Below are 11417 nucleotides of genomic sequence, written 5' to 3' on the forward strand. Positions count from 1 at the left end.
TAGCATAAGGGTAATAGAAAGAGAGAAAGGGACAACTGAGCCATAAGTTAATTATAATGATCTCGTCCAACAGTGACGAAATCTTATGCAGTTGTGACAATAAATAAATAAATACTTGTTGAATTTTTTTTAAATATCTATGAAATTGTGCACAATAGCCAAACGAACCATTGTAGCGAAGACATTTTTTGCTTAAGAAAAAAAAAATTTCCAGTTGGGCAGGATGTGCCTGTTGAAAAATCTTAAAATTGCAGCAGTCGCAAACTGAGGAGTTACTGCCATTGATCAGCAGCATTTACAAAGTGGCTGTAGCTCAGGCGGTAGAGCAGGTCATCTACTGATCGGAAGGTTGGTGGTTCGATTCCTGGCTTCCCCTAGTCTGCATGCCAAATATCCTTGGACAAGATACTAACCCCAAATTGCTCTCCGATGCATCCATCGGAGTGTGTGTGTGTGTGTGTGTGTGTGTGTGAATGTTACTTAGAAAGCACCAAGAAAAATGTGAATGGGTGAATGCACAAGTTGTGTAAAGGGCTTTGAGTGCTCAGAAGAGTAGAAAAGCTCTATATATGAACCAGTCCATTTACAAAGTCTCTTTTTGAAATTACAGGCACTGTGTGCAAGGATATATTACAGATTGCACCTTTAGTTGGAACACCTTCTCCCTGAACAATTTCTGTAGTGTTGATTGCGGCGAGCTGCCACCAGCAGTAATTGCAGTTCCATGTGTGAGCTGAAACGAAGTCTGTAACTTTTAACAAGTTCAAGAAACAATTGATGTGCTTTAGAAACTCTCATTGCAAAGGTATAAGCACTTTCAGTTCAACCAATTTTGCTCTCGTACGCCATATGATTTGACTTTTTTTTTTTTTCTTTTTTTTAAAATTGCTTACATGTGCCTGATGATTTCCAACCATAAAAATAATGGCACTTGTGACTGCCCAGAGAAAATGATAGGAAATTAGATTGGAGAGTGAGTTGGGGGCACTTGGATTGGCATGAAAATAATGTCTGGCTATGGGTATAAAACACCCAGCACTCTAGTTAAGAAAAAGCAATAATTTCTTTCCTATCATTTTAGTTTTGATTTTGAAGTTTTGATTGAATCACTTTCTCATCGGGTGACACAATTACATTTTTAATGGGAAACTAAATTGAGTTGAAATTGCTCCTTGCATTAAAAAGGAAGTGCCTGCCACTTTGATTGAAGAATAAAATCACATTTCCCTCCTGCTTTTTTATGTTCACGCTACCTGTCTTTAGGGATTCATTTTAACTTGACACTGTTGTTTATATTCACATGGTCTTTTGTCAACTATGGCAGCTTTTGAAGTGGCAGTCTGAAATAAATGCAAGCACTTACCAACCCAAGCAGATTAATCACTTTATTCCTGTGTTGGTGCTGTTGGTAAAGTTTTACTTCCTTTATAAACATCCGAGTTCTCGTCATCAATAACGGTTGATATTGTTTTATCACTCCACTTTACAATATCTTTTTGAAACATGCACATACGCCGCACTCACTTTTCACATCCCATAAAACCTACAGTGACAGATGATGATGGTATATTCTGATAAGATAAATGATGATACGCCTGAACAGCTTAAAACAGGAGACGCAGACTGAGAGAGGAAAAAAACAAAGGTAATATTAGATAAAGGGGAAAAAATGGCTCTGGAAAAGCAATAAGGGGCAGTCATGAAGAGACAAACGGGAACATTAACAAAAAGTGGGCGCAGATCCTAAGATGGAAAAGATCTGGGATAAATCATTTCATTTCATTTCATTCATTCATTTCATTTATTTATTCATTTTCAGGCACAACAAATACCTATATTGAACATAAAATACACAAAACAAAAAACAAAACTTGCCTGAAAAAGGAGTGGGACGAAGAAAACTTATTAAATCCCACCCCTATACTCACTCATCAACAAAAAAAAACAATAAACTTCCCGCAGCTACGCCCATCATTGCATACAGACCCATCAACAGCCCCGGGCAGATACAAGCATCTAAGCGGCAGCTCGCAACCAACAATTAGAGCCTTCATAACTGAATACAGAATATATAAATTATAAATTGCATTACCACAGGTAACAGGCAGTAATAACTACAAGTAACAAACACACATACATATACATACATATATATCTACACACACAAGTACATATATGTACATACATACGCACACTTTATTTATTTATTTTTTATTTTGGAATCCATACCAGCAATGGTAAGAGGACAGACATTACAGAGCACACTAAAACCCATCATTGAGTATACTGTGACCAGACCAACTGTTTGTAGAGAAATTTAAATCTATGAATATTTTTGCATTGTTTCAATTGTAAACTCAGACTGTTCCAGATTTTCACACCACATACAGACACACAAAAGCCTTTACGGGTTGTTCGAGTTCTGGGTAATTTGAATTCTCCAAAGCCTCTCACATTATAAACCTTTTCTCGAATTTTAAATCTAGTTTGTAAATTTGCCGGTAAAAGTTTAGTAAAAGCTTTATACAAAATTATGGATGTATTGTAATTAACCAGATCCTGGAATTTAAGTAACTTTGCCTGAAGAAAGAATTTGTGAGTATGATCTAGATAACCAGCCTTGTGAATAATACGCAGTGCTCGTTTCTGTACTGTGACTAATGGATTAGTTGTATTTTTATATGTATTTCCCCACACTTCCACACAATATGTAAGATATGGAAGAACCAGGGTACAGTACAGAGTACGAAGTGCATCTTTATCAAGGAATTGTTTCACTTTGTTCAAAACTGCGAGGCTTCTAGAAATTTTGGTTTTTATGTGTCTGACGTGGGGTTTCCATGAAATTTTGTTATCAATTATAACTCCCAAAAATTTGTTTTCACTCACATTATCAATTGGTACACCTTCAATGATAATTGGTAATTCTATATTATATTTTAAATTACCAAAAAACATTGCTTTAGTTTTATTTATATTTAATGATTATTTATGTCCATCCATTTTTTTATTAATTTTAGCTCCCTGTTTACAGTCATTACAAGATCAGTATAATCATCGCTACTGAAAAATATGTTGGTGTCATCTGCGAACAGTATGAGTTTAAGTACTTGAGAAACATCAAAAATATCATTTATGTATACATTGAAAAGTTTTGGTCCCAACACTGACCCTTGGGGAACACCACATGTAATACCAAGTTTCTCTGAATGGTAATGCCCTATGCTAACATATTGTTCCCGACCTGTTAGGTAACTTTTTAACCAGTTACTAGCTTTCCCTCGAATACCATATCTTTCCAATTTATCCAGTAAAATTGAGTGATTGATTGTGTCGAAGGCCTTTTTGAGGTCAACAAAAATACCAATATAAATCATCAGGCTCTAAAATTATGAATTCTTTTCAGTTCACCTTTTTTCCCCCACTCACAATTCTGATTAAAAGAAAACAGCTTTGAGGGCAATGAGAGCAGCATCTGCCTCAATAAAGACTAATCTTTCCACTCATAGTTCACATTCTCTTGTGTTTGTATTTTTTCATTCAGAATATTTTTCATTCTTATTCACTTAGTTTTATATATTTTTTTAAAAAGGCCTAATTTCTCAAATTAATCCCTTAAAGTCTGATGAGGCAAAATAGGACACCAAGAAAAAGTTAAGGGATTAATTAGGGAGAGAGTGTGGTAGACCTAATGTAAGCATGTGTTTAAGGAAGAGAGTTACACAGGAAATAAAGAGAGCAATACCCTTGTGAGACCTCAGTATTTACTGCACTGTTAAGCAGCACTCATTTATCTTATGAAAAAGCTCACACATACACACACACACACACACACACACACACACACATATCTATACATATGGGTGTGTGTTTGTGTGTGTGTGCTGATTAGCGGTATATATAAATGGCCCAGTGAGGGCCATATCCCCAGACAGCTCCTCTAATTGGCTTCATCTAAATGAATGGGTTGAGCCAAGTTCTTTATTTCCTGGCACTACTAATGCTCGATATTTAATAGTGTAGTGCCACACACAGGTACGTCCACGGCAGAGTGTGCATATATCTATAAAGCACAAATTTCTTCATCGGCACTGCATTCAGGCTACTACATTTGGATTTGTGGGACAGAAAAGAAAAATTTGCACGATAAGTAAAACTGAGCTTCAGCTGCTGCTGAGAAACACTCAGGATTCATTTTGCATTCACGAGCACGAAGCGTAACAATTTAAGCAATGGCTGTGGACAGCTTTGCAAATCAAGAATAACAAAGACATAAATACTGTAATCACCCTGGACCACAAGGCAGGCGGGTATAAGAGAACACAGCATTGTGGGGAGAACAGAATGGAACAAGTAAAACTGAAATAACAGAGGTAAAAATCTAAGGAGAGGAATGAGTGGCGCATAGTGAGATAAAGAGAAAAATAGATGGTTTAGGTGTCATATACCATGATTACAAAGCTGGACTAAAACAAGCAGAGTAATATCAAAACAGAAAGTGGGTCCGACAAAGGGGATAGAAATGAAAGAAGGAAAGAAAGGAGAAAATAGCTCCTGAGGTCCTGAGAGAAGCTGTGAGCTGAAGTTATCAAAGGCACACGGAACAGAGAAAAGTGCAGCAAGGCCCTTTTTCTCCACAGGGGTTTGAGATGACCAAGATCATGTTTGTCAGTAACTTCACACTTACAACTGGGAAAACATTTTAAATGGAAGTGTAGTCTCAATAAATGAAAATGTGCTTCTTATTTGGCAATTTGCATGGCAACTCAAGAAAGAAAGATAAAAGAAAATCTAAATGAATTTGTAGTTATGGACTTGCAAATTCATATAGACATTCATAATAACAACCTTTTCTCATCATTTTTCACTCACTCAGCTGGTATCGCAGTAAATGTTTCCCCCTGCTGCCAGTCCTCAATGTAAAAGTACATCCAGTACGTTTTATAGTCAGCTTAAGTGTCTTCACAGCTGCCCTGACCCCATACAGTGACAAGAAAATGCTGACAAGACACAAATGTTATTCTTTAGCAGTAAACTGTACTGTACCCTGTATGTGTGTGTGTGTGTGTGTGTGTACACACGCACGTGTATTGCACATTGAGGGGACATATTCCCTTCTGAGGCCAGAGAGTCCCTACCATATTAATCATGCTAATGTCAAGATGAAACAAGGGATTTAGTTAGGCATTTAGCAGTTATGGTTTGTGCCCACAAAATGAATGTGAGCCACTGTAATTTCCTGAAACTGCAGTGACAGGAACCTAAACCTAACTCATTGTGAGGGGCACATGAAAGTCCTAGATTGAACTCCAGTCTCCAGGCATTTATCTAAAAACGACACTACTGTGCTATCTCTGCTGGGCAACAACTTTAGCAAAATCTTATATTTTAACGGCCGTGTAAATATCAGATCATAGAAATACAAAGTTGGAAAGAACACCAGTTATAAATATGTGTTTGCTCATGAAGTTTGTGAAAAAGATCTGAAATTCGGAGTGAAGTTTATCAGTTTATCGAGGTAACTCGAAGACCTAAGTTAATTCATAATGCATGCATAAACAAAGTCAGTGTTAATGAGCACACAAAAGCAATCCTTCCCTTCATAATGAGCATAAATTCTTATTATTTCCTTCCATCATTCATCATCTAGCAGTCTCCTCGGTCACATCAATAAGTCATGCACATCCTTTTTGGCCATAACACCACATAATACATCAGCAGGGGAAGCAAGCTGGTGAGAAAATCTGTGTACCCCTTAAAATATTTATCAGCTCTGTGTTCAGCAGCTGTTAACCTGCATGTACTTTGTGGAGGCATGCTGTGTGCACACGTGTGTGTGTGTGTGTGTGTGTGTGTGTGTGTGTGTGTGTGTAGGCTATAAACTGCTTATGGCTCTGATTACCTGTTTGAATGCTATAAATATTTGAAATGCTTCAAATTCAGTTCTGAAGGTCAGTGATGATGGAAATGATTATGATGATGGCGGTGATGATGATGATGATGATATTTACGTGATTTAATCTTGTAATTACTAATGGCATTTGATCTCATTTCATTTGAGTTTTTGCAAAGGTTTTTCACTTAAATGTCCAGTATGTAAATGAATTTACTCTGAAAGGACTTGATGTTTTGCAGTAGCACAGCAGCCAATACCAAGTGGCGTTACGTTACTTTGCTTATGTTTTATTCTTTATTCTATTTATCTTTATTATTTTTCCAGTGTTACTTCAGTAGATAGCTCTGCTTGTGGTATTGGTCTTAACTATCAATTTACAACATTTCAATGCTGTATACACATCATTTAAGTAATAATGCAGTCAAGTAAATGCAATAATAAAAAGCTTCAAAAGTGATGTTCATGCTAGCGTATCTGATACTAAATCAAATCAAACAATCAAATATCTATTTTTCAAATTGATATAGTCGTGCTGCAATTACTGGTGGTATAGTTTTTTGGGTTGTTTTTCTGAGTTCCAAAACTCAATAGATTGTGTTAATTGTAAAGATAAAATGAAAAAAAAAAAGATCTTTTGTTTTCCTTAAATGTGTTTTGTTTTGGATATATGGAGGCGTAAACTATGTAATGAAAAATGAAAATATGAGGGTAAGTATTCTAATCATAAAGATAATAAAATTAACTCAAAATGACCAGTGTATTTCTATAACATACACTGTTATTAGTTCATTACTAATTATTTACTTTTTTCTATTGTTTTCTATTGTTTAGCTAAAGGACATTTTTATTGTTATTTAACTGCAGATTGACAAAGATAATTTATGTAACATCATAGAGCAGTTTAGCCTAAAAATGACTTTGCCCACTTTTTAATTTATTTATTTATTATTTATTTGTTTTGTGCTTTTAATCAAATACAGTTTTTTTAAAAGAAATATAAGACCAGAAATAGCCTTAAAAACATAACAAAAGCTTGAATGATACTGATAAAGAGCATCCTCTGCAAGGCCAAATGCCCTTGCTTTTTTATAGAAGCCTTTTAGATCTGTGCAATAGGTTAGGCCTTACACTTTGCTCTATGTCTTCATTATCCATCCATCCATTCGCTTCCGCTTCTCCTTTTCAGGGTCGCGCTGGAGCCTATCCCAGCTGTCATAGGGCAAGAGGCGGGGTACACTCTGGACAGGTCGCCAGTCTGTCGCAGGGCCAACACACAGGGACAGACAACAACCATTCGCGCTCTCATTCACTCGCACATTCACACCTAATGGCAATTTGGATTTTTCCAATTAACCTATCCCCACAAGCTGCATGTCTTTGGACGGTGGGAGGAAGCCGGAGTACCCGGAGGGAACCCACACAAACACGGGGAGAACATGCAAACTCCACACAGAAAGACCCCGGCCTGATGTTGGAATTGAACTCAGGACCTTCTTGCTGTGCAGCAACAGTGCTAACCACCGTGCCACCGTGCTGCCTGTCTTCGTTATGTTTTTATGAAATGAACCATAACAGATTTGCATAACAGATATTGTCTAGCTGTCTTTCAGCAGCACTGAAATATATATTTCCCCTTAGCTCTTGCCTTGGTGGATGAAGGCTGATAACCTTCAGGAATAAGAGGTTTGCAGTCAGATCTTAGTGTCTATTCAGGGCATCCAAGATAAAGCTGCAATGACTGGATAGTAAACATCATCAAAGAGGCAAGAGACAAGTTTATTTCCATCTTGAAAATGAAAAATACCATGTTTCTATTCTAAGTCACTTGAGTGCTCAATTTTCCCTAGCTGAAACTGCATGAAAACTTATTTGTTGCAAAGTGAAGTATTGCTTTGAAAGCAGGACAGGCAGGGTGAGAGTGGAGAAAAACTAGTAGAAAGAAACAGGAAGAACAAGGGAGAGAAACTAATTAAGGAGTAAGTGGCAGAAGGAGAGACGAGAAGGAGAAGGACTTCAGTCAGAAGGCTTTACTTCGCTGTATGGACGTGTGTGTGTGTGTTTGGACATGCTTGTCTAACTTCTAAATCCTCTGTAAAGTCAGAGGAGTCTTTCATTCCCAAGATGAGTAAACATTGGCCCACGTTCTGTCATCACAACTTCAACAAAAAGCTGCCTGTTTGTTTTTCTCTCTCCCTCTGAGGCAAAAGCCCATTTTATGGAGAACAGATATGAAGAGTAAAGGATTGAGCTGCACCAAAAAAATAATACTGTTTTAAAAAATTGTGATTATTGTTCCTCTCTACACTTAATGAGAAAATAGAAGAGGAGGCGAGAAGGTAACATCTGTAGTCCATAATGTTCCGGCTCCCTCACACAGTCTGGGATGCACACCTCATAAATAATTCATGTTCCAGATGTAGTTATTATTAAAGGCATGGTTATGATTTCTCATATTCTTACTATTCATATGCAAAGTTGGTGATTGGTTAGCTAGTAGGAGGCTTTTTCATTTTCTGTTGCCTAGTGGAGTGAGATATTCAGCATTCATCCAATTACAGGTTTATCACATCTCCTTCCATTGCTATCTTGTCATTCACTCCCCACAGCACCCAGTGAAACCTGCTGGAATGCTGTTATCATATCAGGAAATACATGCACCTTATATGTCTCTGCTAGCATTAATATACATAATTAATCCTAGCAGATGCTAGCAGATTAATTAATATACAGATTAATTAATTTTTATATATATATATATATATATATATATATATGAAAAATTCCCCACTCGCCCCTGTGGGCGGTCAATCCTTCAAGCTCAGGTCCTCTACCAGAGGTAGATGGGTCCTGCATAGTATCTTAGCTGTTCCTAGGACTGCACTCTTCTAGACAGAGGTCTCAGATGTTGTTCCCGGGATCTGCTGGAGTCACTCGCCTAGCTTGGGAGTCACTGCACCTAGTGCTCCAATTACCACTGGCTTTACTCTCTGGTTTTACTTTCTTCAGAGTTTAAATGGTAAATGGCCTGTATTTGTATAGCGCTTTACTAGTCCCTAAGGACCCTAAGGCACGTTACACATTCAGTCATCCACCCATTCACACACTGGTGATGGCAAGCTATATTGTAGCCACAGCCACCCTGGCACCACCAGTAGGCAATGGGTGAAGTGTCTTGCCCAAGGACACAACGACCGAGACTCGAACCGGGGCTCGAACCGGCAACCTTCCGATTACAAGGCAAACTCCCAACTCTTGAGCCACGGTCGCCCCATTTTAACACATAAAATGAGTAAAATTGAATTACTTGGACGGTAAATCCTATTTCTGTGTTCGTTTCCAAGATGAAGAATAATTACAGAGGTAAAACAACTTTGGTCTGTAACAGTTTTTGTTTAGTTTTTTTAGGAGGATTTTTTATTATTATTATTAGCAGCATGAGAAGAGTTCACAGATCCTTAAGCCCAAAACAGTACAATCTTTTACAAACGACTAAACAGCAACAGTGCTGGTAAAGCAAGACACTACAATAATTCTGAAAGTCTAACACAATCTTCAGTTGTGTTAGACTGAAGATTGTGTTTAGACCACTTAAATGTTCAACATTTAAATTAATGTAAATGTTGTGATGACTGAAGCCTTGATAATAGTGATCTACTCTGTGTAGAAAAAATATGAAAAACCTCAAATTTGAGCTATTCAGAATTGCCTTCTTTCAAAAAATTTCAAATATGGAAAACTGGGGCATTTTACATCACAGGATTGTGGTTTAAAAGTTATACGAATACAAAGTGCAGTTCAGCAAACTTTCTAAACACTTTGCCTCTCTTATTCTCCCCAGCCCATTTTGAAAGCATTAGTATCTTTACTTTTACAATTTTTTTTCACTCTAATGTGTTTTCTGCCCTCTGGAGTACCAAAAACCAACTGAGAATAGTTTTTGTGGGTAATCAGACTTACTGAACTGAATCTAAAAACAAACAAGTGGTAGTAGATTCTACTGACCTTGATCATCCTTCCCTGGTTTAATGAAGTTTTCTGTTGAACCAGGAGATGAAGGCGTCTCCTAAGTGGTCAGGACACTGCATTAAAGCCAAATAGCTGAGAAGTCTGCAAAATGCCTTTTTTACTGGCTTTTCCTGAAGCATATCTGGGATAGAAAACCTGATACCTGGGCAAGTTTTGGTTTCTGAGTCCATGAATTAATAAACAAGCCATATAAATTTGATTTGAAATAGTAGCTGACAGGAAGAAATTCAGCGTTAGATCTGAGAGTCCTGGATGTTATATAAATGATAAGTCAGATTTAAATTTGCAAATCTTATGTTCTCCTGTCACTTGTAGATTCAAATTTTTAAAGCACATTTTAAAAAACATGATTTATATATATTTTGTATTTTAGGTTCTAAAATAAAGTCATAAAAATATAGGTTTGTACAATGTTGGAATGACATGACATGTACAGCATGTCTTCAATGTATGACCAGTTTAAATGTATGCCATTTATAGGTTGTCCTGTGCTTCTTCTTCTTCTTCTTTTTTAAGAGGGACTAGCAGATTCCATGCAAGATCAGTTATATTTGTCCATAACCTGCTGGAAACCTTTTTACAACGTACTGATATTCTTAAGAGATCCTAAGAGTTCATATTGACATGATAGCATCACAGCTGCAGATTCATCATCTGCCATGTTATCATGGTATCATTGGCTGCACTGGAAGGTCTGTGACTGCAAAGGCCATTTGAGTGCAGTGGGCTTACTGTCATGGTCAAGAAGCCAGTTTAAGATAATTTGATATTTCTGATTTGGTGTGTTATCCCACTGGAAGTAGCCATCGGAAGATGGGTGCACTGTAGAGATAGATGTGGTCAGCAACAATACTCATCCAGTCTGAGGCATTCAAGCAATGCTCTATTGGTAGTAAGAGGTCCAAAGTGTGCCAACAAAATATCCCAGCAGATGATCAGTTTCTGAAATACTCAGACCACCGGTGCCAGTCTGACACCAAAAACCATGCCGTGTTCAAAATCATTTGAACCATCTTTCTTTTTCCTATTCTGGGAATGTCAGCAGGTTGTCCTAACCATGTCTACCTGCCTAAGTTTACTGACTTACTGAAATGATATCAGCCAATTTGAAGGACACGTTAATAAGGCACCAGTAAATTATAGATTACTATTAAAACTTTCCACTCTATAGATACAGAGTACCTGCAAGGATTTTTTTATTAAGAAATCACACATGGTGCCTTAGTGCCTTGTTAATTTTCTCATATTGGATTCAACCTTCTGACCTTTTATCTCTGACTTTTAAAGTTTATCTTTTAACTTCAGCACCTTACCCCCTAATTATACCTATTTATGTGTGGGTGCCCTTATCCATAAAATATGAAATGCATGCATGGTACGAACAGACTTCTGGCTCCTGAAAATGAGATGTGTCCGTGCCACAGTTATTACAGATTTAATTGACAGTGTAAGGCTTCTTACCATAGATTAAGTTCTGTGAAAATAAGTGCTGACC

The sequence above is a fragment of the Mchenga conophoros genome, linkage group LG6 (assembly GCF_057382185.1).
Source record: "Mchenga conophoros isolate Kocher_MC1m ecotype Shallow Benthic linkage group LG6, M_conophoros_male_GT1.1, whole genome shotgun sequence".
Taxonomy (NCBI): domain Eukaryota; kingdom Metazoa; phylum Chordata; class Actinopteri; order Cichliformes; family Cichlidae; genus Mchenga; species Mchenga conophoros.